The sequence below is a fragment of the Palaemon carinicauda genome, chromosome 14 (genome assembly GCF_036898095.1).
Source record: "Palaemon carinicauda isolate YSFRI2023 chromosome 14, ASM3689809v2, whole genome shotgun sequence".
NCBI classification, from domain to species: Eukaryota; Metazoa; Arthropoda; class Malacostraca; order Decapoda; family Palaemonidae; genus Palaemon; species Palaemon carinicauda.
This window is the reverse complement of record NC_090738.1, coordinates 12825948-12833447: the sequence shown is the minus strand read 5'-3', so window position 1 is coordinate 12833447 and position 7500 is coordinate 12825948. Positions and strand designations below refer to the sequence as shown.

General features: G+C 37.0%; 1 protein-coding gene across 1 annotated transcript in view; it reads right to left on the bottom strand.

The window, feature by feature from the left end:
• The window catches only part of nau (nautilus), a 167754-nt gene that overhangs the window by 127022 nt on the left and 33232 nt on the right, over window positions 1-7500 (bottom strand).

Below are 7500 nucleotides of genomic sequence, written 5' to 3'. Positions count from 1 at the left end.
AGATAATATGAAAATAGCATTTACTGTACCTCACTGAAAATCTTTAATGCGCGGAAATTTTCTAAACGACCTATTATAAAGTCAATCACAATAATTCCAATCAGAAGATGGTACTAACATGTTCTGAAATTATATTTTAAACGTTACTGTATTATAGGGCAGCTCTAGTTCCCTGTAATAATAAAAATAAAACAATTCTGCTTACAAAACGAGAAATTATTGATGAAAACCTTTATTGATTTATAAGTTTATAAGATATCAAACACTCCGAAAAATCCAGGGGATAAAATTAACAAGGAAACAGTAACTTGACAAATAAATACAGAAACAAAACTTAAATAGTTTCTCATCCACACTGTCAGGTGAAAGACGTATACTACCTAACACCCGACGAAGATATCAACAAGTCCTGGGAATGGAAATTTCCCCATTTCTTGCAACACTGCCTGCGAGTGCCATGTTGGCACTCGGGTGACAGAAAACACCTAAGCCAGTATGATGAACGCCCTAGCAATTACATCAAGGTGAAGACGGTACCTTGATTTTTGTTTTGCTTTATATTTCGCTTTGCTATAGTGAGATATACAGAGGCAGTGCAAAATCTCACGAGAGCTTTCAAGATTACATGCTAATTCTTTTGCAAAGATTGGCAGGGGGAAATCCCACAGAGATTGTTGTGCTTGCAAAAGCGTTTGCATCCTTACATTTGAAGTTTTTGGATTTCCTCTTCTCTTCTCTGTCCCTTTGAAAAATACTAAAACATGCTGCCATCTCTTTGAAGTCAAAAAAAGCGTCCATTGTTAGTCCTTTCATTTTTGGAAGACAGGTCAAGATTACCATGTTGCGATAAGCTCCCAGGATCGCTTTTTATCGTTTCGCTGTCTAATTTTCAACAACCACCAACCCCTTAACCACCCCCAACCCCCTCCCCCTTACAACGATCCCTTTCTCTCTTACTTTATGCATACGGCGAGATTTGATTTGTGACTCGATACAACGCGCCAGGTATTTCACTTAATTAAGTGGCTCTTTGAGCTAGCGGATCTCTCATCTTATGCGCTTCTCTCTCTCTCTCTCTCTCTCTCTCTCTCTCTCTCTCTCTCTCTCTCTCTCTCTCTCTCTCTCTCTCTCTCTCTTTTGACAGCAGCAGATGCTGCTAAGAGATAATCTTAATCAAGGCAAAAATCATGTTGTCCAATTATATGCATACTTATCATCTGCCTGCATGTGGTGTGTTTGTGTGCGTGTGCGTGCGTGTGTGTATATGTCACATCATTCAAGTCTCCATGTAAATGTTGTTAACATTTTTCCCGGATTCTAGCCAAAAGTTGAATTTTAAGACGATTTCGTCTTCGCCACATTTCTTGCGATTAGAGTAACTCACATTAACCTGATTTATGTTATTTGCGTTCTCCAGTCGACACAATAGCACAGCGTATCTTCCCTATATAAGGAGCAAGTGTCTGCTATATATATATATATATATATATATATATATATATATATTATATATATATATATATATATATATGTGTGTGTGTGTGTGTGTGTGTATGTGTGTCCGTGTGTGTGTATGTGTGTCCGTGTGTGTGGGGGGGTGTTTCTTTCCCGTTACGCTCAGTTAGTTGCATCACCAAACATTTAACCTCTCTGCGTGTCCCCTCCATTGGGTACGAGGGAGAGGGAATAGTCATACCCAGGTGAGAGTGGGTACCTCCGAGAGGTACACTTGTAAACCACAATCTAACACAAATTGCCCAAACTGCCGTGTGGTCCTTGGGCAAGCGGGTGGGTTGGAAAGGTTGTGTGCGTGTGCGTTGGTGTGTGTGTCTCTAATAAGTATAAGTAAAATCGAAAACTAAAGCCATTCTTCTCAAACATTTTTATTTTAATTCATATTCAATTTTACATAATTCTTTACCTTATGAATCCTTCCATATTTGTTGGTTCCACCGTGATGTTTATTATTATTATTGTTGTTGTTGTTGTTGTTGTTACTTGCTAAGCTACAACCCTAGTTGGAAAAGCAGGATGCTATAAGCCCAGGGACTCCAGCAGGGAAAATAGCCCAGTTGGGAAAGGAAACAAGGAAAATTAAAATACTGTATTCTAAGAACAGTAACATTAAAATAAATATTTCCTATATAAACTATAAAAAATTTAACAAAACAAGAGGAAGAGAAATAAGATAGAAAAGTGTGCCAGAGTGGATCATGGTACAGAGCTATGGCACTACCCAAGACTTAGAGAACAATGGTTTTGATTTTGGAGTGTCCTTCTCCTACAAGAGCTGCCCGCCAAAGCTAAATAGTCCCCTTTACCCTTGCCAAGAGGAAAGTAGCCACTGAACAAATACATTGCAATAGTTAACCCCTTGATTGAAGAAAAATTGTTTGATAATCTCAAGTGTTGGCAGATGTATGAGGACAGAGGAGAATATGTAAAGAATAGGCCAGACTATTCAGTGTATGTGAAAGGGGAAAATGAACCGTAACCAGAGGTAAAAATCCAATGTAGTACTGTCTGGCCAGTCAAAGGATCCCATATCTCTCTAGCGGTGGTATCTCAACAGGTGGCTGGTGTCCTGGCCAACTATTTATAAGGAAAACTAACCATTTCATCATGCTTCTTCCTCTTCGGGAATCCTTGCTATTAAAAAGGTACAGGAATTAAGTTAGCCATGAGTACTTTCTTTTAGTTTCGCAATAATACTGAGGTTTAAAAACGTATAAATACAAATATCAAAATCACTAGGAGATATTTTTGACTTACTTCCCGTTTCAACAAATTACCTATAGAAATTCAAGTTATTCCCAATAACTGAAAACTCCTCACTATTTAATCGAATTTAAATTATCAAATATTTGTTTCCAAATTTTGATAGTTCTTTTGTCAATGGATATGAAATTTTATAATTCCAATGAAATGGATTTCCTAACTGAAGGAAGGAATGGGATCTACAATACACCATTCCAAAACCCACTAATTGATCTACGAATCACGAGTACCAAATGTACTTAATCTAACAAGCCTAGCATTCCCAATGAAGCTCTAAAACCCTCCATGACAGTAAGGCAATCTAATGACCTACAATTAACTTAATCACAATCGCCAAGGTCTTATACCTTTGATCCCAGAAACTCAAATACATGTCCCTAGACCCGTTACTACCCGGTCCCCTCGTTAATGTTTAAGCCTACCAACTTTACGTAAAAGCTTCACCTACTGTGAACTGTGTTACGAGAGTAGAACAAAAAACTGTCTTTTATGCGAGCTCTGCGCCATAAAATTCTGGAGTTAAACTACAGCGAGGTAGTTCAAAACTGCTAATACGAAAATGTCAATATAATTCCAAGTATTAGGAAACTGCAGTAACATTCAATTTGAGTGATATACAGTAGGTCTATGCATCATTAGTTATAATCTATATATTTTTAGCTATAGTTCCATAATTTTGAGTGCTGGTTATACGGCAATCCCAATATAATTTTAACTAGAGAGGCACTCAGTAGAGCGCAGACCTCCGCAGTGGTAGCTTATTTCTCGACCTTTTTCTCGACCTTGACCTTGATCTTCGACATTAACATGCATTAATTGGCGTGGAATTTCATGCACTCAAATATGAACCAAGTTTGAAGTTTCTGTGACAACGGTGTACAAACTTATGGCTGATTACGTGAATTGGACATTTTGCTTGACCGTGACTTTGGCCAGGACCTTTGACCTAGACTTTCCAAAATGTAATAATTTCCATCTTTTTACATAAAAGTTAATCCCTGCAAGTTTCATTACTCTACGATTAAAATTGTGGCCAGGAAGCTGTTTACAAACAAACACACACAAGCAAATAAATACACAAATAGGGGCGAAAACATAACCTCCTTCCAAGTTAGCTGGTGGAGGTAGACACTAGGAAACTGCAGTTACAGGCTTTCAAGCTCAGTGGCATAGGTTTATGCATTATTAGTTAACAGTTTCATAATTTCGGGTAAATTCCAATCTTGAGAAACCTGGTTCTTTTGCCGCAATTATCAGGAATTCCAGGCAAAGTTGAAATTGCTTTTTATCACTACAACGGAGGTTAATCAGTCTAAAATAATTCTTAACAGATTCCAAACAGGAAACCAGAGTTTTAGAATACAGAGTATAAAAATGATTAGGAATGGACGCCGTTTCATCAAGTGATATGGATGTCGTTGCTCAATGCCTAGAAAACTACTGGAATCACTAAATGCATCTGGCCGGATTAAATATTGACTGCAGTGGTAAGGCATTAAAAGAAAAAAAATAATAACGTCTACAACAACATTATTATTATTATTATTATTATTATTATTATTATTATTATTATTATTATTTATATCAATATTATTATTAATACAAAAGTGACGGATGTGTGATTTGAATAACTCCAAATTTTGGAGGTAAGAATAAGTGGAAGGAGGAGGAGGAGGAGGAGGAGGAGGAGGAGGGAGGGAGGGAGGGAGTGGAGGGAGGAGGAGGAGGAGGAGGAGGGAGGGAGGGGAGGGAGAAGGAGGAGGAGGAAAGGGAGAAGAAGGGGGAAAGGGAAGAGGGAGGGGAGGGGGGGAAGAGGAGGAGAACAGGAGAGGGGAGGGGGAAGAGGAGGAGAAGCGGGGGAGGGGAGGAGGGAGGAAAGGGGGTAGGAGGACGAGGGAGAAGAAGGAAGATGACTCCAAAAATAATAAAGGGAAGATTCATACGCATAGAGAAAAAGGCTGAATATTTTATGAAATAATGTGGCCAATAAATTATTATAAATTGCTATAAATTATTACAAGAAAAAGTGAGGAATCCACGCTCTTATTTGCATTTTTATCAAAATATTCGCCATCTAATAATGTGACGCCAATACCTACTTTCAGATTAATTGTGATATCAATAACACAACCTTTGACTATCTCGAAAGTCCCGAACAGATCTGAGAACTTTTTGAATTCCTTCCTCAAACGACAAAATTTTAATATCATTTTGAAACAAAATCATAAAGAAACGTGCACATCATTAATGACATTACGTTGGTTCACACCAGGAGGGAACAAAAAAGGAAATCTTGAAATTACTTCAAAACCGAAGTTTGAATAATCCATTTTGAACAATATCTGGAAATGTTTAAACGATACTGAAATTAAACTATACCTTAAACAGAAAGATTTCATCAAAAGGAAATTAAACTTAAATTTGTCTGAAAGAAACTACGGAATTGAAAAAAAAAAATCTTACAAATCCCCGGTATATTATCTGAAGGAACATTCATAGTTTCAGTGAAAAACCTGAAACAAGATTTTCTCTGAACTGATCCTTAAAATCCGTCAAAAATATAAGTGAAATTTCTTTGAAAATATCCGTAAATCATCTGAAACAAATATAAAAAAAATGTATAAAACCGTCATGAGGTCTAAGTGAATACACCATAGAGCTTATCTGAGACATTGAGTTTTCTATGAAGAAAACCATAGATTTTCTGTAAAGAACTCTGAAATATTGTTTTTAACAAACCATTCAGTTTCTCAGAAACACACTTTAAAATGTCTATGAGAGGAATACAGAAGTTCATTTGAAATTAACCAAATAATCTACTTGTCACAAACCTAAAATTAATTTCAAACAGCTAAATTATCTCTGAAATAATCAAAAAGATATATTCATTGCAAATACTAATTTCTTTAAAACACGAGACATGAAAATGAAAATCCAAAGGTTAAATAAAACATTACCTGGGATGAATATGAAAAGATAATCTAAGGTTACTTTGCCACTCGAACTGATATGAACAGAGACGTCAGTGTAGCATCACAGGAGACGGCAACCACCTTGGTGCTTCGGTGAACGTAAATACTGTTTGAGAATTATTGCATCGGTAAATATCAGCTAGCATCTTACGGGTATGTCTAATAATAATAATGGGTGGAAGCATCACCAACAGATTCAGATTGTGTTGCTGTAAGTCATAAGTGCTAATAAAGTTTATTCTAATATACTAGAGGAAATTCCCTATAAATTTACTCAGTGAAGTGAAACGAGTTTAATGAGATGAGTATTTTATGTTCTTCATATTCTCATCAGTTCGAGATTTAGAAACACTAAACTCTTCGATAAATATCACCATATCTATAGCTTTGATGAAGGTAATCGATTGTAAAATCTGAGGGAAAATAAGATTGAGATACTTATGCTTGATAACAATAATGATTACTATAATCATAAGTTTCAACATATTATTTGCTTACGTGGAGCTTCCTGGCATTCATTTTAGTTTCTCATTTCGAAATGTTTCTAATTGAGGATATAGATATAAAGGGGAAAAAATGAGCAGTAGTTTAAACACAGAGTTTCGAGAGACATTGTTAGATGAAAAAATTCTGAAAACTGAGGGTAAAATTAATCTCCAAATATAGGAATCACGATGTCACGTATAGAAAAACTAGCAAGAAATCAAAAGCAATTGTTTAAACTTATTATGAAAATTAAATCCATGGCTGTCAAAAAACCAATTTGACATATAATGGTCAACAAATTCTCGGAAATCGTTACAACGTAACTTGACACATCTCTCCTATATAAGAGCAAGAGTCTCACTATATATATATTAATATACACATATATACAGTACATACCCCTGCATATATTTCTATCCGGTCATACTAATCTCTCCCCGTCCCTCTAGTAGGTGGGAGAGGAAGTAGTCATACTTTGGTGAGAGGGGGATCTACGTGCGTCCTATATGAATACTTGGCCGTCATTTTCGACGGGTTGCGTACACTAGTAATGTATATAATATCACTTTTAATTATTTGAAAAACTTTTAATATCACAACCAATTTTTCAGTTAATCTATAACTCTGCCAAACAAGCTCACAGCATAACAGCTTCAAACCCTTAATCAGACCCGACTGTTGTAAATAAGACAGAAGAAAAACTGAAGGTGCCACACGAAAAGGAAGAAAGACCTAATTCCAGAGATTTATGGTGCCTATTGGAAACGTTCCTGTTTGGTGATCTGTTGGACTGGGGTTCGAGACCGACTCAAGCTCGATAGTTTCTTGTAGTGTTTGCAACCTCACCATCATCACGAGCTAAGGATAGGGGGGAACTTAAAGGTCTACCTGCTGAGTCATCGGCACCCATTGCTTGGCCCTCCCTGGGTAGCAAGGGGGCTTGGGCACTGATTATATGTACAGTATATATGGTCAGTCTAGATCTAGGACATGGTCACTTTCCCTTGCCTCTGCCATTCATGGAGGACCTTTAAACTTTCAGAAATTAGTGTTGGTGACATAACAAGTATCAGATGACACGAGGTAGGAAAGGGGAGAAGTGATACCCGTGACTCGGATCATCAAGAGAAGACGAAAGTCAAAGGAAAGAAATTCAGAAAAAGGTGTTCACGACCACCAGAGGGAATCAAGTGTCTTCTCACATTTGGAGAGCAGCATCCCTTCGGGAAATTAAAAACCTTTTCTGTGCAGGCTGAGACGGACA